The sequence below is a fragment of the Triturus cristatus genome, chromosome 6 (genome assembly GCF_964204655.1).
Source record: "Triturus cristatus chromosome 6, aTriCri1.1, whole genome shotgun sequence".
Taxonomy (NCBI): Eukaryota; Metazoa; Chordata; class Amphibia; order Caudata; family Salamandridae; genus Triturus; species Triturus cristatus.
In genome coordinates, this window is record NC_140589.1 from 285122943 (window position 1) to 285147176 (window position 24234).

General features: G+C 47.4%; 1 protein-coding gene across 1 annotated transcript in view; it reads right to left on the bottom strand.

Moving 5' to 3' along the window:
* The window catches only part of VSNL1 (visinin like 1), a 400886-nt gene extending 385616 nt beyond the window's left edge, over positions 1-15270 (bottom strand). The window contains exon 1 of the mRNA XM_085610647.1: positions 15092-15270. The gene's annotated coding sequence lies outside the window, so the exon portion shown is untranslated. The remainder of the gene's footprint in view (positions 1-15091) is intronic.
* Positions 15271-24234: the final 8964 nt, after the last annotated feature.

Sequence of the window (24234 nt, forward strand, 5' to 3'; positions counted from 1 at the left end):
AAGATCAGGTGGTATTCCATCAGGGCCAGGGGCTTTGTTAGCAGTAAGACCCTTTATAGCAACCAGAACCTCATTTATGTCAAAAATGATGGCAGTACTTTCCCTATCAGAGGGGACAGCAACCATAGTTGCATCTGCCTCTGAATAATATAAACTTTTAAAATGACTCTCCCATTCCTCCTTTGTTATACAGCAAACCAGTCCATCTCCCGAGTCCCCAGTCAAAAATGGTTTCTTTACCAGACCCCAAAATTTAGTGCTGTTATTCAAAGTAGCGGGATCAAGCAATTCCTCCCAGGCCTCTTTCCTCAAAAACTCTTTACGGGCAGCAATAGTAGCCTTATATTCCTTTCTACAGAGTTTTACGGCCTCCCTGTTCCTCGGGGTTGCTGCCAAGGCTACCCTCAAATTACGAGCAGCTAGAGTACAGTCATGACTGAACCATCTCGGGCCTAAGTTAAGTCGGGGTTTATATGGGACCGATAGAAATGCTGATACCCTTTCCGTAATGTTTTGGTACGCTTCTAGAACCAGCTTGGGTTCACCTCGCCCATTCATACAAACTTTGATGTCGTCGGCACAACCTGCAGTGATATTCTTATAGAGGACATCCTCAGAGACCATGGACCATTTTAAGCGCCTCTTACCATCAGTTGTAACCAAACTACCTTGCCTGATACTCGTAATACCTTTTTTGAACCATGGGCAGTTTAGACCGATTATAAGAGGATTGTGGTCACTGAATTCACTAAAATCGATGGTAAAAGAATCCACAAAAGTTTGCATCGTCTGCGAGACCAATATATGGTCTATAAAGGTACCCCTTCCATGCCCTTTAAAGGTAGGGGTATCAAAGCGAAATAGCGGGTCTTTTAAAGACATGGCCAAAGAGAGGTCATGGTCATTCAAAAAGTCATTACACAGTTCACCCTCCTTTGTGTGCTCCATGTGGAGACAGTCTGCCCGATCACACACCATTTCTGGTAAACATTTATGCAATGGGTCTATACAAGGATGCAAATTAAAATCCCCCATAATCAGGAGGTTATGGCCCACATTTTCCATAAAATTTGAAACAAAGGAATTTAAAAAATAAATATGATTCCTGCCACCACTATCATGAACAGCATTGTAAAAGTTCACCAGCCCGACACTGACATTACCTCCACTTAAGGTTACACCCATTACACCTGTATGCTGTGCAACAATTCTTTGTACTTCACAGGGAATTAATATAGATACAAAAATTACAAGTCCCCCCTTGGGCCTACCCCGCACAGATGGCAAGGCTGGCACAAAGAAGGCCCTATACCCTTCCAAAAAGAGTTCACATCCCAATTCCCAGGTTTCTTGTAAACAAATAATCGAGAATTGTTTGATATAGATCACCCAGTTTACATCAGACATTTTGGCAGCAGATTTTAGCTGTAATTGGCAGGCACGAAATAGGTCAATAATTCCTAACCTCCATGGGATCTAAGGCCGGTTTTTTCAAAATTGGTCTTATGCAGGCTGTTTTCCAGACCAACGGATAAGTCTCCGACTCAAGTACTTGATTTAAGAGGGGGGTTAGATATGAACTAATCATCCCAGAAGCCAGGTCCATGACCAGTGGTGGACATGGGTCCTTCGGGGATCTAGATTTAGTTGACAGTAAGATTTTATTCACCTCTTTTGGAGTGAGAGAACTAAAGCTAGTTAATTGGCACTGAAGTATCCTTTCCTCCAGTACTAGGTCTGAGCCATTTTCCGCAGACTTCAAGTTATTGGGGAGGTCGTCATTAGTTGCACCTTGGTCTGATAGTAATTCGCCATTTTATTAAATAAAATGACCTGTTGTGGTTTGGATAACGCTTGGACATTTTTAAAAAGCTCCTTAGAGGAGTTTTTAGCCGCCTCAATTTTTGCAGTGTAGTAGGTGATTTTTGATTTTTTTATATCCTCTTTATAAAGTTGGAGTGCTAAATTGTATGCAGACTTATGCTCCCTACTATAATTCGATCTCCAAATGCGCTCAACTCTCCTACAAGTGGCTTTTACGCTCGGGTCCATACCATGGCGATGTCGCCTGGGCTCTTCTTACTTTGATAATTTTTTCTGGCACCACCTGGTTAGCTGCAGTAGCAATCCATTTGTCAAACTGGATAGCGGCATCATTGTTATGCGTGACCCACGGGGGAGGACAAATGTTTAGGTCCTGCTCAAGTTCCGTCCCTTGAACTTTGTTCCATGATCTAATTTTTAAGCTAGCAGCTTTATTTGCAAGGGGAATGTTTGGTTGGGTGAGCTTAATGTTAAAAGATATCGCCCTATGGTCGGTCCAGGGAAGAGGGGAAGTTTTAACCAACGTGACATCAGTGTTATTCAAAAATATACCGTCAAGTGTGACCGGCAGAATGAGTAGGTCCGGCCACTAATTGAGACAAGCCATAGCCTGCTAAGTTATCCAGTAGCCTATTAGTGTCGGAGTTGTTATTGAGTTCCAGCTGATAGTTAAAATCACCCAGAATAATGAGTGATTTAGAATCTAAACAAGATTCCAGTAAAGTCTGAAGGGCAAGAGTATGCCATGAAGAGTAAAGTTATTGTTAACTTTTAACACGAAACGCAACGCCTCCACAGGTAGCTGTGAAATAGCCTCTACATGCACTTTTAACTGGTCGCGATATATTATCGCTATTCCCCCTCCAATATTCCCTACCCTATCCTGACTGGCCACCGAGTAACCTGCCGGGAGAGCAATATTCCAATCAGGGTCCGATGATTGGTTCGTCCACGTCTCAGTTAGAAATAGTAAATCGGGAGTGGAAACCTGCAGTAAGCATTCTATCTGGTATTTGTGTTTAACCAGTGATCGCGTATTGAGCAGTATGCATTGAAGTGGCTGATCATACGTCGCCCCCACCTCACAGCTTAAGTGGTTGAGATTACCAGTTCGGCTATCCATACTACTAGTAGGACCCGCCAAGACTACAGTCTCACCCTCCACAACAAGAGCACTTAAACTCCTCATCCTCCCCCTCATGTTGTAGACCTTCGGTGAACAACACTCACCTCTCCTAAGCACCAATAGCTGTTTGTTGGTGTACACCTGGGACAAACAACGGCCAGGGTCTCTGGCTCTGGACACGCTCCGGGCACTGACAGGCACAGACGGGCCTGCCTTCGGCGTGCCGGCGGTGCGATCGCGCCAGCGTGCTTTTTGTAGCCCTGGGGAATGAAACTAGACCACTGACCCTGAAACTACGGCGGCCCTGCTCTTACAGACGGGGACCATGGGTCAATAAAAAATGGTGCAATTAAAAAGAGGGGCTTTTCAGCAAAACAGCAAAGTTATTTAAAATGTAACCAGAACAATTTAAAAGCAATAGTAAAGTGCAATATGCCGTGCCGCCCTCCAATGCCTAAACATTTGGAGGCTAAACAACTCGTATCCCACGCTGCGTGGTAACACCAGCGTGCTTTTTGCAGCTCTGGGGAATGAAACTAGACCGCTGACACTGAAACCACGGCGGTCCCGCTCTTACAGACGGGGACCGTGGGTCTATAAAAACGGTGCAGTTAAAAAGAGCGTTTTTTCAGTAAAACAGCAAAGTTATTTAAAATGTAACCAGAACAATTTAAAAGCAATAGTAAAGTGCAATATACCGTGCTGCCCTCTAATGCCTAAACATTTGGAGGCTAAACACATCGTTTCCCACACTGAGCAGTCGCGCCAGCGCGCTTTTTGTAGCTTTGGGGAATGAAACTAGACCGCTGACCCTGAAACCACAGCGGCCCCGCTCTTACAGACGGGGACCGCGGGTCAATAAAAACAGTGCAGTTAAAAAGAGGGGTTTTTCTGTAAAACAGAAAAGTTATTTAAAATGTAACCAGAACAATTTAACAGCAATAGTAATGTGCAATGTACTGTGCCGCCCTCTAATGCCTAAACATTTGGAGGCTAAACACCTCGTATACCCCGCTGCACAGTCTGGCCCGCGTGATTTTTGTATCCCTGGGGAATGAAACTAGACCGCTGACCCTGAAACCATGGCGGTCCCGCTCTTACAGAGGGGGACAGTGGGTCAATAAAAACGGTGCAGTTATAAAGAGGTTTTTTTTCAGTAAAACAGCAAAGTTATTTAAAATGTAACCAGAACAATTTAAAAGCGATAGCAAAGTGCAATATGCTGTTCCGCCCTCTAATGCCTAAGCATTTGGAGGCTAAACACCTCGTATCCCACGCTGCGCGGTCGCACCAGCGTGCTTTTTGTAAATATCGTCTTTCTTAACAGAATTGCCCATTGTGAACTCTACATCAACCACGACTCGCAAATATGTAGTAAGGGAGGCTCTGAGACCTAGGCCTGTGAATTGCTGATTGATGGGTCATAGGGGGAGGGTGCATTGCTGGTCGGCAAACACTCAAGCAGGAAACCCTTAATCAATCCCACAGATAGGCGCAGCAACATTACAATGGTCAGGGTAGAGTGCCCCAATAAAGCACTCATGGCCAGAGGGAATATGCACGCTCCTAAAAACACTCATAAAGTCAGATGCCACATGAGTTAGGAACACAAAGCCGGTCAGGAGAAGAGCACTCGTAGTGATCATGGGCTCCCCATGCTGGACATCTGGACATTTTCACCACTGACCTCACTGTGTCCACGGAGGTCGAGCTCCGCTTGTGTCAACCATTTGACCATTAATTTATTACTCCAATGGCACCAACCAACATTCCTCACCATATATGGTGGGCCTGAAACTTTTATGACTTATTGTATTTTCTATATAAGAAGGAGAAACAACAAATGTAAACTGAGACAGTCCTCAGACCTAGTGCCTGTAACTGTTCTCCGGGCCGAACTGTTTAATTGAACAAACTGTTTCTTTTTTGCCAAACATATCTTGTCTTCTGTTTTTTCTAAAGATTTCAAACCCAAGGAAACATAATGACTTGTGAGGTTCACCCTGCCAAGTATTGTGGTTATTACTTGAGAAGCGTTTTCAACCCAATCAACCAACAACCCAATTTCTTAATTTATTGTGTGTGTGTGTGTGTGTGTGTGTGTGTATATATATATATATATATATATATATATATATATATGTATGTATATGTCTGTGTGTGTGTCTAATTATATATATATATTAAGCTTGGGCGGTGAACTCCGTTCCGCTCGCGGAGTTTGCGGAGTATTCCGCACTCCGCGTTATGCGGAGTTCTGACAAACTCGCTTGCGGTCAGCAACATCAAGTTGGCGAGCATGGGCGAGGAAAATCCACCTCCCGGCGAGGTCTTTCCTCGTTTGCGATCGTCAACATCAGGTTGGCGAGCGCGAGCGTGGAAAATAAACCTCCCACCGAGATTTCTCAACACGAGGGGGTCAGGTTTCTCATTGCGAGTGGTCGCATATGCTCGCGACCGCTTGCGTTGAGATCCTGCCCATTCGCGTTGAGAAAACTGCCTCTTGAGTAAAAATCTACTAGAGCGGCAGAAAGGAAAGCAGGGCCGATTGCGCTGTGCATGGTGCTGTTTGCGATGATTGCAAAGTGCAGGCAAGCTTCCGGCAACTCCGCGAACTCCGCCCAGGGTTAATATATATTCCCAAGCTGAGATTGATAAAGCTATTGACAAAACAAACAGGATGGGCAGATCTGAGGCATTGGTCAGCAGATCCAGTTACAAAGCTGTATGCCAGGAACAGGCAGAACAACCAACCATATTGATTTTGACGTACAACAAACAACATAAAACCTTGCGCAAAATAGTCAATAAGAACTGGGTCCTGGTAAGGTATGATCCAGTAATAGGGGACCAAATGACTAAAACCCTGAGTATCACGTTCAGAAAAGCTCGCTCAATTAGCAATTCTTTGGTGAGCAGCAGTCCCGAAACCAGAGCCAATAAAACCTGGTTAAGCTCTAGAAAAGGGTTCATTAGATGCACATCATAGAGAGCTTGTAAATCTGGGTCAGTAAATCTGCATACGTAACCCCCTTTAGGTTGGAGCCAGTGCCTATCAACAAAATGCTTACCTGCAAAACTGAATTTGCAGTGTATGTGCTGGAGTGTTCCTGTGGCCTGCAGTATGTAGGAAGAACTAAGCTGCAGGTACATAAGAGAAGACTCCAGTACATGAGGGCCATCACTAACTATGACGTGACCTACCCAGTTGCAAGACATTTTAAGGACTCCCACAGCAACAACTTGGATAACCTCAAATATTTTGTTGTGAATGCAGTCCCCCCACTTAGACAGGGAGGCAACCGGGAAGCCCTATTAAGGAAACGTGAAACAAAGTATATACTGGAGTTGGATTGCAAAACGCCACAAGGTCTCAACTCCAGTGAAGATTTCTTTACCTGCCTTTGAAAGCTCTGATAGTCACATTCATGAATATGCTTTTAGCACTGCCTCTGCAATGTTTTTAGTCTTCATGTATTCAGTATTTTAACTTTTGCACTTTATAAACCAATTCTGGTTTAATATGGTGGCACTTTCTTAGCACTAGCATTTTATCTGTTAGCCATAGGGGGAAGTCAAGGCCCACTTGGGCAGAATTGTTTTAACAATTGCATATGATTTCAACAGCAATTACCTCTTAGCAATATAAATTGTGCGGGTTGATATCGGCACTACAGCCTAATCAACTGATTTAAGACATGGTTTTACATAAAAATGTGCATTATGCTAGTTTTTAACATGTCGTTTATCAGTGATAATTTTAGCTCTATTTATGCATTTTGAATTATAATTATGCACTGCCTTTTTAAATATTTATGAATTTATAATTATGTATTTAATTGATGCTTGGTATGCGATGCAATCACTATGATTGGCATGTATGCAATTGTCGACATATAACAGTTTTGAAGTGACTAGGATCACTCCTCTATGTCTATGATTACCTCATTTTCAAGTCACGAGTTCTCAGCACTTGCACTTTACAATTTGTAAAGTCACTCCACATGCGCGTCATGTGATCAAGGCCTCCTGAAGGTCGAAACGTGTTATGGCGGTGGTGCAGGGCATTCAATAAAATTCAATGCACCAGATATTGGGTCCGCATTCGTCTGATATATATATATATATATATATATATATATATATATATATATATATATATATATATATATTCACTTAAAAAACCATAGGTTTCACACATGTTATAGTTAGCTGGGCATTTCCCTCGTAAAAAACCAATGAAATTCCCCCGTTATAGTTAGTGCAGGCAGCTATAACTCACGCGACCGCAATCCTCTGCTGATGACGTCAGATATTACATCACTGTATTTAGACACTTATTTACCCATGTCTTCTTCCATTCATCTTTAGCTATACATATATTACATTTTTTTTTTTCAGAATGACACATATGTCATCAGTGATGTAATATCTGACGTCATCAGCAGAGGATTGCGGTCGCGTGAGTTATAGTTGCCTGCACTAACTATAACGGGGGAATTTCATTGGTTTTTTACGAGGGAAATGCCCAGCTAACTATAACATGTGTGAAACCTATGGTTTTTTAAGTGAATTTGCAAGGTTTTTTAAATGCTAATTCCTAACTATAACGTGTGTGAAACCTATGGTTTTTTCAGTGAATTTGTACGGTTTTTTAAATGCTAAGTTATGTATTTATTAATATATTTTTTTGAACAAAACTTTTTCACGGCGCACGCACGCTGCGCTTCGCGCACCGTGCGCGCGCTGTGGGCACCGCGCGCCCCCTTTACGCAGTTCTTGCCATGCACGCACGGAGCGCTCCGCTCGCCGCAAAGCCACTTTACAAAGTTCATGCCGTGCGCGCACGGAACGCTTCGCCCCCAAGGGCCAAATACATTTTTTTTCGATAAATCGCGGAGTGCGCGCACGCTGCGCGAACTTCGCAGCATTTTTTCCGTTTGGGTGGTACGCGCAGGGTGCGCGCACTCGGCGATTTTCCGAAAAAAATAATAATTGTTTTTTGGCCCTTGGGGGTCCTTCTGGGACCCCCTGACCACGGCTAGGGGGTCAGGAACTGTCCACCCTGCCCCCTTTTCACGTTCTCCACATTTGTTTTTCACCCCCTCAGAGTGCGAGAGACAAAATGGCGGCCGACACTTCCTGGTTTCGACCGATTCGAATGTTTACTAAGATCTAACAACCAATCAGAAATGCGCTCGCGCACGGCAAGGTGCGCGCACCCAGCGCGCACGCTGCGCGCATTCAGATATATATATTGATTTAAATGCTATTTTCTCTGGAAATACTGAACAGATTTACACCAAACCTGCAAAAGGCACTTCATGGACCTTATGGCTACCTCTCTGCCAAATTTCACGTAATTCTGTTCAGCCGTTCAGGCTGTAGCTGCGACTAAAGTCCCTATGGAAAAATCCATGGGGAAAACGCGTTTTGGGACCCCCCCTTTTTCTCGGCCCCCGCTTGATGAATCACCCCGAGACTTTCAGGGTAGGAGCGGAGCGGAGCGCCCCATTAGTTTTGAAAATTTCGCGAGGATTCGTCAATCGGCGCCAAAGTTATTCAAAATAGAATTTTGAGATTTCCTATGGAAACTCGGTCCTAACTATAACTATCTACTGAACTATCTAAGTTCTATTTTGAATAACTTTAGTGCCGGTTGACGAATCCTCGCGAAATTTTCAAAACTAATGGGGCGCTCCGCTCAGCTCCTACCCTGAAAGTCTCGGGGTGATTCGTCAAGCGGGGGCTGAGAAAAAAGGGGGGTCCCAAAACGCGTTTTCCCCATGCATTTTCCCTTAGGACCTTTAGTCGAAGGTACAGCCCGAACAGCTGAACAGAATTACTTGAAATTTGGCAAAGAGGTAGTCCTCAGGTCAGGCATGTGCCTTTTGCATATATGGAGTCAATCTGTTCAGTATTTCCTGAGAAAATTGCAGTTAAAAGTACATAAATATCTATAGGCACGCACCGTGCACGCACCGTGCGCACACCGTGCGCGCACCGTGCGCGCACCCTAACGTGCGCGAGCGTAATTCTGATTGGTGGTTACATGTCAGTCAACGTTCGAATCGGTCTAAATCAGGAAGTGTCAGCCGCCATTTTGTTTGTTTTGGGTGCGACAGTGAAAAAGAGAGGTGGCGAATGTGAAAACGGGGCAGGGTAGAGAGTTCCTGACCCCCTAGCCTTTGTCAGGGGGTCCTTGAAGGACCCCAAAGGGTGAAAAAAACATTTTATTTTAAAAAAATGGCGGGGTGCGCGCACGGTGAAAAACCTTAAAAATATATATAATAATACATACATAACTTAGCATTTAAAAAAACGTACAAATTCACTTAAAAAACCATAGGTTTCACACACATTATAGTTAGGAATTAGCATTTAAAAAACCTTGCAAATTCACTTAAAAAACCATAGGTTTCACACATGTTATAGTTAGGTGGACATTTCACTCGTAAAAAACCAATGAAATTCCCCCGTTATAGTTAGTTCAGATAACTATAACTCGCGCGACCGCCACTCTATCACAAGGATGATGTCATCAGTGATGTCATGAGTGATGCCAATGACCATGTCATGAGTGATGTAATATGTGACGTCATGAGCAGTGGATTGCGGGCGCGCGAGTTATAGCTATCTGAACTAACTATAACGGGGGAATTTCATTGGTTTTTTACGAGTGAAATGTCCACCTAACTATAACATGTGTGAAACCTATGGTTTTTTAAGTGAATATATATATATATATATATGAATGTATGATATATATATATATATATATATATATATATATATATATATATATATATATATATATATATATATATATATATATATATATGCATTCTCTCATTCTCACATTCGTTAATTATCATTATAAATGTGATGGACACCATGACACACTTGAGACTCTGCATTTCATGAGTCATAGACTCAGCACATGGGAATGACATGGCAAACATGCATGACAAACGTCGCCGACTGGATGAAGAACAACTGCCTGCAGCTGAACACTGACAAGACAAAAGTACTGATCTTTAGCAACAGCAGCAACACATTGAATGACTCCTGTTGGCCGCAGACCTAGGGCCCACTCCCACTCCCTCCAACCACGCCAGAAACCTTAGTGTCATCATTGACAACAAGCTCATCATGAAATCACAGATCAACGCCGTCTCCTCAACCTGCTTTCTCACTCTATGAATGCTACATAAGATCTTCGAGTGACTACCACTACATACGAGATGTACCGTGACATAAGCCCTCATCACCAGCCGACTGGACTACGGCAACGTTCTTTATGCAGGAATCACTGCACACCTCCTACAGAGACTTCAGCCCATACAGAATGCCGCAGCCAAACTTATCCTTGGCCTTCCCGATGCACTCATTTCACACCCCACCTCAGGCAACTCCACTAGTTCTCCGTACAGAACAGATGCCAATTCAAGTTTCTGACCCACACACACAAGGCTCTACACAACCAGGGACCTGCCTACATCACACACGCCTGAACTTCCACCAACTGTTGAGAACACTACACTCCACCTCCATTTCACTTGCCCATACTCCCCGCATCTACTGAAGCAGAAGTGGAGGACGCTCCTTCTCCCATATAGCAGCAAAGTCCTGGAAAAGCCTCCCGACGCACCTGCGGACCATAACCTCACTTCCGGAATTCAGAATGGCCCTCAAGACCTGGCTGTTCGAACAAGCCTCTGGTACCTACAAACGCCTGGATACCCTATTAAGTGATTAGCCACGCTTTATAAATCCTGATTGATTGATTGATCGAGCGATCGATCGATTGATTGATTGTCAGTATATTATACTGATTCATCTGACTGCATACAATACATATGAATAAACACACACAAACAAATGTTAACGGGTGCTATAATATGTGTCTTTTTTATATATCTTTGTTAATTTCTACATAGGTCAATGACACATATTCAATACATTATGCAAGATACATCATAGTCACATTACATTCGTGGCTTGTATGACAAGTAACATATCTTCAGACTCTTGTTGCCAAACTGTCCGTGTCCACCTAGTGGTTATGAATCCAAACCCCATAATGCATCAAACCAGTCAGATGTTAAACCCAACTTTTCACGTTGCTCCTAATATCCTCCAATCATAAGCTCTGCAGCAGGTATGGCTTCTGTGGGTCAGGGTCGGAGCAGGCTGATCATTGGAGACGTCCTGGGCAGGTGAGCTAAGGCGGAGGACCCTCGCCCCACTGCTTTGCAGCAATAAAAGAAAGGAAAAAATAAAATGATAATAACATAATGTTATTATCATTTTATTTTGCCCTCCTGCTACAGCAGCCTGCGTGAGGAGCGGAGCGGGGCTGCAGAGCAGGGGAGAAGTGGTTTGCCCACTCCTAAGTGCGCAGTGACTGTTTGGTCAGCCCTCTCGGGCCGCCCAAAACAGTCATGCGCACTTTCCCTGTTCTCCATGCAGGCTGTGTTACAGCCAGCATGTAGAACGTGCCCACCCCTCCAGCCCCATGTCACGGCGCTCAGATCAATCACAACGTTGCCTTCAGCGTGTGCTTCCTGTTCCTGGAGTCGGATGCAGGATAGCATGAGCAGAGACCCGGCGGCAAGGTAAGTGTATATTTTTACTTTTTATTTTTTTACCTTGCGACCCGCGGAACCCCCATAGGCGCTGCCCTCGCAACCTGCGGTAGATGCCGGCCGCCACTGCAGGTGAGGAACTATAACATGTTTATTTAACTGTTGTGTGGGAAGAAGGCCACAGCTCATGCCCCCCTTCCCCCTCCCCCCCCCCCCCCCCAGCCCCTTGAGACCCTTACGGGTGAGTAGTCACGCTTTACAAGTCACTTGATTGATTGATGTAGAAAGCAATAGTGCATTGCTCACTGGTACATACTTCATACAGGTCATTCCGAAAATTGCAAGAAAGCAGTATTCAGAATCTTTCAAAGATGTTTCCCCAGTAAAACGATATATATCAGTAAAATTGTTTAAGAAATATTGCGTATCTGTCCATTTTTTATGAATCCCCTCGCAGATGATCCCTTGCCTAGGGATCAATACAATGCTATTTGGTAAAGTGTTCAATCAATGTTTGATCAATGGGTCTGCCTAAAGTTAGCTGCGAATGAAGAGGCGCCGTTGGGGGTGAAAACAGCTCTAATGCCTAGAGCGCCACTTTAAGGCGCACGCACTGTACTTAAGGAAGTCGCGTACATTGGCGAAGGCCAGCTCTGTGTCAGGCGCGCTGCATCCGCGCGAGTGTCTGCTGCAGGGATGACAGACGACTGGGGGGTGGGGAGGGGCGTGAGATGTACAAGACCAGGCTATCGAGCAGTGGCAGCTTCTTCAAATCTGCCCCAGGGCAACTAAAACACATTTCAAAACAGCTCGACAACAAATGTTTTCAATTCTTAGTGTTATATTTAAAGGCTGTCACATTTTCTGAAAAGGGTGAAATATATTCATCAATCGTCAGCACGGTGTATTTGTCAATAGGCAAGCATAAAAAAACAGTTCATCGGCAAAGTTGTCGCTTTTAAGTCGGTCTGTTGTTTTAAGAGCGCGCAGCTCTGCCTATCGAAATTTGAATGTGGTGTTGTGCAACGCTGCTTATTTCAGCGACCGTCCAAACTGTATTTTTATTTTACGGGAAACAGTGTCAGCTTTTTCTACAATAGCGCAAAATGGTCACATCTCTTCAGAAATGGACAACTGGCCTCGAAAACGAAAATTGTGAGCTACAGCGCATTACAGATGTAATAAGAGGCTGGTGACCCGCATCGAAGCCCACCACACCTCCTCCCTCCCACTCCAGTGGCTGAAGCAGAAAGACAACCTGCCCCCCCCCCGCCTCCCCCCCCCCTCAGGAATAACACCTATAGCCCCGGAACTAGCTCGCACGGGGGTCAGGGGGTCAAGAGGCGCAGAGCAGCCTGTGTAGGGTTTGTAGGGTGAACGCTGCTTCTGACCTTGGTGTGCAGGGAGATGTTTCACTGCGTCTCAGACCCTTTTGCCTGGCCCAGCCCCCTCTCCTCTGCAGCACTTGTACCGGCCCCCATGAAATAGCGGAACACTGGCCGTCCACTTACATGTCAACGCCAGTCTGAGGCCCCCCACCCTCGCCAGTGCCCACCCTGACAATGGTCATTCAATTCCCATAATCTGACACCTGTGAGGGTACCACTCCATTCCCCATCCGCATTCTGCTCCTTGTCAGCCGGTGCCCACCACAAGCGTGTCTGTCGATGCCCATTCAATGCCCATCCTCGGCAATTTGGCATCTGTCAGGGCCACTCCATGTCCCAACAGCATCTCGCCACTTGCCTGTAAATGTCTACCGGACAGGTGGCACCCAGTGCCCCTCAATGTCCACCGCGTGCCCGTTATCGCGGGCGCAACACTTTTTTTTTACCAGTATCCCTCAATGTCCCCTCTGTATTTTTAACGTGTATGTCAGAATCCGAAGGTTGCCACAGCGGTGTCCTGGTACCACTTCTGAACTGCTAATTTTTCAATCCCCCGCCCGTGCGCACGCAACGAGCGCCCCTCGCTGTCCTGACACTTGAATGATGGGCTATGGTGCAGTCACACCTCCGGGACCTGCCCGCATCGCACGTCCCTGACACTCATTGCAGCGCTGCCGGGAAACACACATTGAATGAAGTGCACGTCAAGTGCACGCACTCTGAAGGGTTGTACAAGCTCCGCAGCTCTCACGTGGTCTGGGCATACACAACAGAATCCCTATCGGAGCTTCCCCGTCGTGTCACCCAGCCTCTCTGCCACACCCCTCCTGATCCCCCCTCCCACCCCACCCAGTGCGGAGGGAATTGGGATTTCTAACCACGAAGTAGAACCCAGCCATCACGGCCCAGGGGTGCTCTGAGGCGGCGCGAGCTGCCATCCCACGGGCACTCTAATAGCAGCTTCCTCCCTTGTCCTCGACTGCCGCTTCTCACCCTCACAGGCCTTGCAGGAAATGTGTATGTTTTCTGTATCACTCAGTGTCAAGCATGTCAATGCCAATTTCGAGAAGTTTCCCACTTTCCCACCGCGCCACCACCAGTTCATTGCTCTTTGAGCACACGCCGCGTGTGTTTATTTATCTGAGTTGTTATATAGTGCTGGCAAGACCGGAGGGTGTCAGAGCGCTTTACAATGGTACACGTTCCCATCAAAAAACATAAAATACAAATAAATAAATCTAAAATCAGGACAGCTGATTCGAGTCCAATCAAGTCCGTGGTTGAGCACGAGGGGAGAGAAATAGCAAGGAGGGGTATAGAGAGGGCAGGGGTTTGAGAGCCTGTCACGTTTTTATCCACCTGCACGATGCCACCTCACCAATGTCCTTGCATAATTCCTCTGCACATTTGCCCCGTTCAAGGCACTAGAAAGATATCTCTGCGCAATGCCCATCGCAAACATGTGTACTGCACCTCATTTGCTATGCACATAGAACAATATACCCGTACTACGTTTAATGCATAATAGCCCTTATCAACCCACCTGTGCAGTGCTCCGGTACAATTATATCAATTGATTACGCATGTTCAGTGCCCCGTCGTAAGGTACGGACACATTGTCTCTCCACCGTGTCACACATCGAATGCCCATGAAAGTACCCCCTGCATAATGCTCCAGGTACCATGCTCCAATTATGCTTTATTGCAAGAATCCCGCGCATTGATGCTGCACTATATTCACAACTCGGCGCCCCTTCACTATGACCAATGCACAAAACTCCTGCACGTTGCTGCTGCCCATTGCCCATACAAAAAGTCCTATGTACATTATTACTACTGTGTTATACCATATCCATGCATGATAGCCCTGTGCACAACAAGTCTGTAAATTACCCTTGAACGTCGAACCCGTACCCGTACAGTGCCACTCTACATAACACAGCTCTGTACGATGTCCTGTACATAGCACAATTGTGTTATACAGCTCGGCATGAACAAAAAACCCCAGTTCTATGTCTCGGCAACATGCCCCTTGTGCGGAGCCAGTGCAACACGCCCTTCCACAAAGTGCTCTCACACTTCGCACACTGCACCCTGAAAGGTATCACAGCCCACCGCCCCTGCGGAGAGCCTCCTGTATGGATCTCCAGTTCGGAAACACTTACTTAGGGTGTCTGAGCGCGGTCCCTCACTGGAAGCTGCACGGATGGAGGCTGGCAGTGATGGAGGATGGCGGGGGCGCGCGCGGTGACTGGAGCCCGGTCCCCTGTGGGTGTCACGCGCCGCCTCCTCCTCGAGCCCCGGCTGCACGAGCTGCGCTCCGTCCGTCTGTTTAGGCAACAATGAGCAGGAATCTCCCGGAGAGAGCTGCACGGTCCCCGGGAGCCCCAGCGCATGCGCTGGCCTGCCCGCTGCTGCCGCTGTCAGGCTCTCGCGCTCAGGGTGCACGCGCCGCAGCTGCTAGTGCTGCAACATCTGGACTATCACCAGAGCCCGGCGGAGACACTAGAGCTTCAGCCAGGGCGTGCACTCGAGCCTGGGCCAGAGACTCAGGCACGGTTCACGCGTGTTACACAGTTTCACCCACCGTGCACTAGTCCCTCAGTAGAAACAGCGTGCACTTTATGAGAAACACAGAAGCTGCGCTAACCTATGGCTTTATATCCGGAGAGGAGCATGCAAGCATCATGGAGTGACAGGGGGCCTTGCACGTGGCCCTTAATGGATACATTTCTGTCAAGTAAGAGCCACACCCTAACTGCGCAACCAGGGTTGTGCAATGTGTGCTTAAACAGACCACTCAATGTGAAATGTACCTGGCGCTTCTTAAGGAGATGAGGCCATGAGGTATGCGTTGAAAAGGGTCTGTAAGCATTTGTTTACATGGATCGTGCTCTATCCTGGTACTGGTAATATGAAAGGGACTGTGCAGGGTTCATGCAGTATTGGCCATTCACTATGTGTACGAAAGGATTGCTCCCGCTTATAGACTGTGCATCGTCGTCAACTCGGTACAGTTGACTAATAAATAACATGGCTGAATATAATTAATTTAGTAGGAGCCACGCGCCGCAGTCAACTCGCGACAGCGTAATTTGCATTTAATATGGACCGTGCACTATCCGTGGAGCTGAGACTAGGCAGTATCCATCTAATAGTAGTAATAAATAACAGCTATATGCGCTGGTATGCAGCACGGACAACCACGATGCACCTCTTTCGTGTAATCGGGGCCGTGTAGTAAGCAGTAACCCATGAGGCCTTCTCAGTTGGCGATTTCACGACCGTGCGTCTTCCCTTGCACCACTGAGACAGTACACACTACCCTCGCCATGGAAACCCTCCCTGGTGACTGTGCATCGTCGGGATGCCTCGAGGCTCTGACTAGCTGCACATTCCAGGAGCGAGAGTGATGCGCTGCCGCAAAGCTAGCACCTCACATGTAGGACACAGGCTGCGCCTCGAAGCACGTGAGTGCTAGAGGTACAGCTGTGAGGTGTCCGGGGCCGCGCGGTCCTGGTTCCAGTAGTAGATGGTGCTCAAGTTCCGAGCTCTCGGCACCATGGCTCTGGCCTGAAAGGGAGGCATTGCGGACGGACCGAGGCACTCAAGGTCGGTATAGTCCCAAGCGAGACAAGGCATTTCTGTGTCTGATGGTCCCTGGGTGGAATTAAAATGCTGATTTGAAACGCCACAGGAGAGCCCATGGTGGAAAGACAGACACAGTGGATGTGCTTCGTGTTGTCTGCAGGGGCGCAACGCAGTCCACGGCCACCCCTGCTTGTAGGCCCCCCCAAACGTTCACGGGCTCCCAAACCATTCAGAGAGGGGCCCCATTCCGACCAAGGTCAATGAATATTTGTGAAATATGTGATATTCAGGGGCCTTCTTCCAGTTATGCAGTGGGCTCCACCATTTGACGATTTGCCACTGTCTGGCTGTCAGGAATGGGTCCGACGTTAACTTTCTTCCGCGGTGGGCACAGCTCCCCAATGTCCATCTCCGAGGGGCACAGCTCCCCAATGTCCCTCTCCGAGGGCAGCCCCGCCGCCTCCTCTCGCATTCTTTCCCAAGCAGCAGTGCGGCTCCACTGCAGACCGGCTGCAGATCACACTGCAGGGCTGCGGCCTGCGGGCGTGCACCGTGCGCGCGTACTGCTTGCTCCCTTGGCGTCAAGATTTCCAGGCACTGCCTGGAACAACCTGGGTCGTAAATGAAAACCTCCCGGTTCTTGGAGAAATTGTTAAATCTCTCAAAAACGACCTAAGGGGCGAAGTCACCAAGAGCACCTTTGAAAGAAATCTCCCTCATCCCACCTACCATTCCCTACGGTGGCGGTGCCTGTGGCGTTAGTACGTGTTCCAGAACCAGGATTTTTCATTACGAACCAAGGGGCATATCAACAACAACCGGCGATAATCATCTCTAAGCGCTCTTAGCGTGAGGATAATTATCGCCGGCTAGCGTGAATTTTTATTGCTGAGATAGCGTGCTATTAGCAACGCTTATCTCAATAGCGATAAAAATCCTCACGCTAACAGGCTAACGTGAGATTATCGCTGGAAACCCAGCGATAATCTCACGTTACCTTGTTGATAGGGACAGGCAAATCTAGCCATGATATCCTCAGGATATCATGGCTAAGTCTGAAAAATACCAGACGTAAAAAAGCAGCGTTAACCGCGGTTAGCGCTGCTTTTTTTGTCTCTAACAGGGTTAGCGACATTCTTGATAATAGGAGAAATGTCGCTTAGCGACATTTCTCCTATTATTTTACTCTGGTACGCCCGCTTTGCATCTCATTAGAGATGCAAGGGAGAGCGTAGAGTAAAAGGGTGCTAACATGCAAATTTGCATGTTAGCACCCTGTTGTTGATAGGGCGCTAGTTTTATCTCTCCTTTTTTGGCTTTTAAAACCAAAAAAGCAGAGATAAAGCCCTTGTTGATATGCCCCCAACTCTAAAGCACTTCTTTGAATTTGGGCTCTCCACTGGGTGCACTGTAGTATGGACTGGGCTAGTTCTGGAATATAGCAGGCATGAATTTGGAGCACTATTTTGAATTTTGAGCTCAGAATGGAAAGTAACATGAGATCTGTGCTGGCTGCTTCCAGCTCTGAGGTGTGTAAAAACGCGAACCCAGGGCTTTTAGTGGGCGGGGTCACCATGGGTTTTGGTAATTAGAAATGGACTTTGAAACCGTCCTTTCCTGCCTTGCATTGATGTTTTTAACTCTTTAGGCAACACACTGATTGATTTCTGAAGAATGAGTGTTAACAACGTTAAGGTAACCCATGGCGTTCCTGTTTATATTTCACATGCTTTACTTAATCTTACATTCTCTCTGAGTGTTTGCTTTAAGATATTCTGTTATGTTTTTTTTTCAGGCACACATTACTCTTGTCTAGTGCATAAGTCTCTGACAGCGCCTTTATTACACCAAGTACTAGGCACTCTTGCACATCCAACCCTTGAAGAAAAACATTACCAGGCTAAACTCGGCCACTATGTACTGCGCCATAAAAGTCGTGGCTGCACTACGCACTTTAACCTGTATTCAATCGTCTCCCTCATTTTGCTGCTAATACTCTGACCAGGGAGGTTATCTTACTTTCAAACTGTTGCTAAATCTCCACTTACAAAAAATGAAGATTCCGGACTGTGGCCCACCAAGGCTGGGGGAACTCGATCTCTTTGCAATTTTTACTGTGTTCTTAACTGTGGCTACCAGCCTTTTAAATTGAAGTTTTACAGTTTTATAAGAGATGGTTGTTTTTGTAAAGGTTTTAATTAACTGTACAATAAATATATATATGATATCTATTATACATATATATATATATATATATATATATATATGCAAAAAACAAGGTAGTCCCAATTGAGCAGCACTCGAAGAGACGACGGAGGTTACCAGCCTCAGTTACAGGTATGGGCAAAGTTCATGCAGCAGGTTGGTTGAAAGCAGCCTTGCGCGATGCCTGACGCGTTTCGCTGATTAGCTTTCTCAAAGGCTTTTGGCGGAAGGTAAACGTGCTGCGGTGCGCCTACTCCCTCATATGTTGACCCACAATGACACGCCCCTGGATGGGGCAGCTGCAATCAGACTGTGCTGTAGGCATTCTGGGGGATGTAGTGCGATTTATTTTCACCTTTAAAATAGAAATGCACTTAATAACTGCTCAGGATAAAGTCCTCAGTGAACCCCCGCTACAGTGACCTGTCCTTAATCCTGCGCCGCTCCTCCGTATTAAGGCCAGTGTATCCGACCTCACGGCCCCCTTTGATCTGGGGTGGTGCTTCCTCGACGGCCGGGCCGCCGTCTTTAGATGCAAAAAACAAGGTAGTCCCAATTGAGCAGCACTCGAAGAGACGACGGAGGTTACCAGCCTCAGTTACAGGTATGGGCAAAGTTCATGCAGCAGGTTGGTTGAAAGCAGCCTTGCGCGATGCCTGACGCGTTTCGCTGATTAGCTTTCTCAAAGGCTTTTGGCGGAAGGTAAACGTGCTGCGGTGCGCCTACTCCCTCATATGTTGACCCACAATGACACGCCCCTGGATGGGGCAGCTGCAATCAGACTGTGCTGTAGGCATTCTGGTGGATGTAGTGCGATTTATTTTCACCTTTAAAATAGAAATGCACTTAATAACTGCTCAGGATAAAGTCCTCAGTGAACCCCCGCTACAGTGACCTGTCCTTAATCCTGCGCCGCTCCTCCGTATTAAGGCCAGTGTATCCGACCTCACGACCCCCTTTGATCTGGGGTGGTGCTTCCTCGACGGCCGGGCCGCCGTCTTTAGATGCAAAAAACAAGGTAGTCCCAATTGAGCAGCACTCGAAGAGACGACGGAGGTTACCAGCCTCAGTTACAGGTATGGGCAAAGTTCATGCAGCAGGTTGGTTGAAAGCAGCCTTGCGCGATGCCTGACGCGTTTCGCTGATTAGCTTTCTCAAAGGCTTTTGGCGGAAGGTAAACGTGCTGCGGTGCGCCTACTCCCTCATATGTTGACCCACAATGACACGCCCCTGGATGGGGCAGCTGCAATCAGACTGTGCTGTAGGCATTCTGGGGGATGTAGTGCGATTTATTTTCACCTTTAAAATAGAAATGCACTTAATAACTGCTCAGGATAAAGTCCTCAGTGAACCCCCGCTACAGTGACCTGTCCTTAATCCTGCGCCGCTCCTCCGTATTAAGGCCAGTGTATCCGACCTCACGGCCCCCTTTGATCTTGGGTGGTGCTTCCTCGACGGCCGGGCCGCCGTCTTTAGATGCAAAAAACAAGGTAGTCCCAATTGAGCAGCACTCGAAGAGACGACGGAGGTTACCAGCCTCAGTTACAGGTATGGGCAAAGTTCATGCAGCAGGTTGGTTGAAAGCAGCCTTGCGCGATGCCTGACGCGTTTCGCTGATTAGCTTTCTCAAAGGCTTTTGGCGGAAGGTAAACGTGCTGCGGTGCGCCTACTCCCTCATATGTTGACCCACAATGACACGCCCCTGGATGGGGCAGCTGCAATCAGACTGTGCTGTAGGCATTCTGGGGGATGTAGTGCGATTTATTTTCACCTTTAAAATAGAAATGCACTTAATAACTGCTCAGGATAAAGTCCTCAGTGAACCCCCGCTACAGTGACCTGTCCTTAATCCTGCGCCGCTCCTCCGTATTAAGGCCAGTGTATCCGACCTCACGGCCCCCTTTGATCTGGGGTGGTGCTTCCTCGACGGCCGGGCCGCCGTCTTTAGATGCAAAAAACAAGGTAGTCCCAATTGAGCAGCACTCGAAGAGACGACGGAGGTTACCAGCCTCAGTTACAGGTATGGGCAAAGTTCATGCAGCAGGTTGGTTGAAAGCAGCCTTGCGCGATGCCTGACGCGTTTCGCTGATTAGCTTTCTCAAAGGCTTTTGGCGGAAGGTAAACGTGCTGCGGTGCGCCTACTCCCTCATATGTTGACCCACAATGACACGCCCCTGGATGGGGCAGCTGCAATCAGACTGTGCTGTAGGCATTCTGGGGGATGTAGTGCGATTTATTTTCACCTTTAAAATAGAAATGCACTTAATAACTGCTCAGGATAAAGTCCTCAGTGAACCCCCGCTACAGTGACCTGTCCTTAATCCTGCGCCGCTCCTCCGTATTAAGGCCAGTGTATCCGACCTCACGGCCCCCTTTGATCTGGGGTGGTGCTTCCTCGACGTCCGGGCCGCCGTCTTTAGATGCAAAAAACAAAGTAGTCCCAATTGAGCAGCACTCGAAGAGACGACGGAGGTTACCAGCCTCAGTTACAGGTATGGGCAAAGTTCATGCAGCAGGTTGGTTGAAAGCAGCCTTGCGCGATGCCTGACGCGTTTCGCTGATTAGCTTTCTCAAAGGCTTTTGGCGGAAGCAGTTATTAAGTGCATTTCTATTTTAAAGGTGAAAATAAATCGCACTACATCCCCCAGAATGCCTACAGCACAGTCTGATTGCAGCTGCCCCATCCAGGGGCGTGTCATTGTGGGTCAACATATGAGGGAGTAGGGGCACCGCAGCACGTTTACCTTCCGCCAAAAGCCTTTGAGAAAGCTAATCAGCGAAACGCGTCAGGCATCGCGCAAGGCTGCTTTCAACCAACCTGCTGCATGAACTTTGCCCATACCTGTAACTGAGGCTGGTAACCTCCGTCGTCTCTTCGAGTGCTGCTCAATTGGGACTACCTTGTTTTTTGCATCTAAAGACGGCGGCCCGGCCGTCGAGGAAGCACCACCCCAGATCAAAGGGGGCCGTGAGGTCGGATACACTGGCCTTAATACGGAGGAGCGGTGCAGGATTAAGGACAGGTCACTGTAGCGGGGGTTCACTGAGGACTTTATCCTGAGCAGTTATTAAGTGCATTTCTATTTTAAAGGTGAAAATAAATCGCACTACATCCCCCAGAATGCCTACAGCACAGTCTGATTGCAGCTGCCCCATCCAGGGGCGTGTCATTGTGGGTCAACATATGAGGGAGTAGGCGCACCGCAGCACGTTTACCTTCCGCCAAAAGCCTTTGAGAAAGCTAATCAGCGAAACGCGTCAGGCATCGCGCAAGGCTGCTTTCAACCAACCTGCTGCATGAACTTTGCCCATACCTGTAACTGAGGCTGGTAACCTCCGTCGTCTCTTCGAGTGCTGCTCAATTGGGACTACCTTGTTTTTTGCATCTAAAGACGGCGGCCCGGCCGTCGAGGAAGCACCACCCCAGATCAAAGGGGGCCGTGAGGTCGGATACACTGGCCTTAATACGGAGGAGCGGCGCAGGATTAAGGACAGGTCACTGTAGCGGGGGTTCACTGAGGACTTTATCCTGAGCAGTTATTAAGTGCATTTCTATTTTAAAGGTGAAAATAAATCGCACTACATCCCCCAGAATGCCTACAGCACAGTCTGATTGCAGCTGCCCCATCCAGGGGCGTGTCATTGTGGGTCAACATATGAGGGAGTAGGCGCACCGCAGCACGTTTACCTTCCGCCAAAAGCCTTTGAGAAAGCTAATCAGCGAAACGCGTCAGGCATCGCGCAAGGCTGCTTTCAACCAACCTGCTGCATGAACTTTGCCCATACCTGTAACTGAGGCTGGTAACCTCCGTCGTCTCTTCGAGTGCTGCTCAATTGGGACTACCTTGTTTTTTGCATCTAAAGACGGCGGCCCGGCCGTCGAGGAAGCACCACCCCAGATCAAAGGGGGCAGTGAGGTCGGATACACTGGCCTTAATACGGAGGAGCGGCGCAGGATTAAGGACAGGTCACTGTAGCGGGGGTTCACTGAGGACTTTATCCTGAGCAGTTATTAAGTGCATTTCTATTTTAAAGGTGAAAATAAATCGCACTACATCCCCCAGAATGCCTACAGCACAGTCTGATTGCAGCTGCCCCATCCAGGGGCGTGTCATTGTGGGTCAACATATGAGGGAGTAGGCGCACCGCAGCACGTTTACCTTCCGCCAAAAGCCTTTGAGAAAGCTAATCAGCGAAACGCGTCAGGCATCGCGCAAGGCTGCTTTCAACCAACCTGCTGCATGAACTTTGCCCATACCTGTAACTGAGGCTGGTAACCTCCGTCGTCTCTTCGAGTGCTGCTCAATTGGGACTACCTTGTTTTTTGCATCTAAAGACGGCGGCCCGGCCGTCGAGGAAGCACCACCCCAGATCAAAGGGGGCCGTGAGGTCGGATACACTGGCCTTAATACGGAGGAGCGGCGCAGGATTAAGGACAGGTCACTGTAGCGGGGGTTCACTGAGGACTTTATCCTGAGCAGTTATTAAGTGCATTTCTATTTTAAAGGTGAAAATAAATCGCACTACATCCCCCAGAATGCCTACAGCACAGTCTGATTGCAGCTGCCCCATCCAGGGGCGTGTCATTGTGGGTCAACATATGAGGGAGTAGGCGCACCGCAGCACGTTTACCTTCCGCCAAAAGCCTTTGAGAAAGCTAATCAGCGAAACGCGTCAGGCATCGCGCAAGGCTGCTTTCAACCAACCTGCTGCATGAACTTTGCCCATACCTGTAACTGAGGCTGGTAACCTCCGTCGTCTCTTCGAGTGCTGCTCAATTGGGACTACCTTGTTTTTTGCATATATATATATATATATATATATATATATATATATATATATATATATATATATATATATATATATATATATATATATATATATATATATATATATATATATATATAGTTATAGTTAGGACCGAGTTTCCATAGGAAATCTCAAAATTATATTTTGAATAACTTTGGCGCCGGTTGACGAATCCTCGCAAAATTTTCAAAACTAATGGGGCGCTCCGCTCCGCTCCTTCCCTGAAAGTCTCGGGGGGATTCGTCAAGCGGGGGCCGAGAAAAAGGGGGGGTCCCAAAACGCGTTTTCCCCATGGATTTTTCCATAGGGACTTTAGTCGCAGCTACAGCCCGAACGGCTGAACAGAATTACGTGAAATTTGGCAGAGAGGTAGCCATAAGGTCAAAGAAGTGCCTTTTGCAGGTCTGGTGTAAATCTGTTCAGTATTTCCTGAGAAATAGCATTTAAAAGCATATATATATCTATACGCACGCACCGTGCGCGCTGGGTGCGCGCACCCTGCCGTGCGCGAGCGCAATTCTGATTGGTTGTTAGATCTTAGTAAACATTCGAATCGGTCGAAACCAGGCAGTGTCGGCCGCCATTTTGTCTCTCGCACTCTGAGGGGGTGAAAAACAAAGGTTGAGAATGTGAAAAGGGGGCAGGCTGGACAGTTCCTGACCCCCTAGCATTTGTCAGGGGGTCCTAGAAGGACCCCCAAGGG